The sequence below is a fragment of the Chaetura pelagica genome, unplaced genomic scaffold (genome assembly GCF_000747805.2).
Source record: "Chaetura pelagica isolate M959 unplaced genomic scaffold, ChaPel_1.0 scaffold394, whole genome shotgun sequence".
In the NCBI taxonomy this organism is placed as follows: domain Eukaryota; kingdom Metazoa; phylum Chordata; class Aves; order Apodiformes; family Apodidae; genus Chaetura; species Chaetura pelagica.
The window spans coordinates 1,052,954-1,053,281 of record NW_009952966.1 but is presented as its reverse complement, the minus strand read 5'-3'; positions in this window follow the sequence as shown (position 1 = coordinate 1,053,281).

The following is a 328-nucleotide window of genomic DNA, read 5'->3' as shown; positions in this document are numbered from 1 at the left end:
AGCCAAGGGCAGGGACAGGGGTGCTGGGACCAGCACCGGGTGAGGGTTTCACCGCGGGCACCGCCGGGGAAGGTACACAACGGGGCTTGTGCTTCCAAACCGGGTCTCCGAATAAAAAGAAACGCTGCCAAAAAAAAGGTTTGGAGGGAGCCTGGAAATACCCCAGGGCCGGGGCCCGAGCCAAGTTCATGCAGCCAAGTGCTGGCTTGCTGGGGAAGCTCTGCCTGCAGCAGCATCAGACCCCTGCGGCTGCACCTCCCTCCTCCTGACCCCAGCAAACACGCTCCGGAGAAGCAAGAAAAGCAGAACAAAACCAAAACCCAAACCC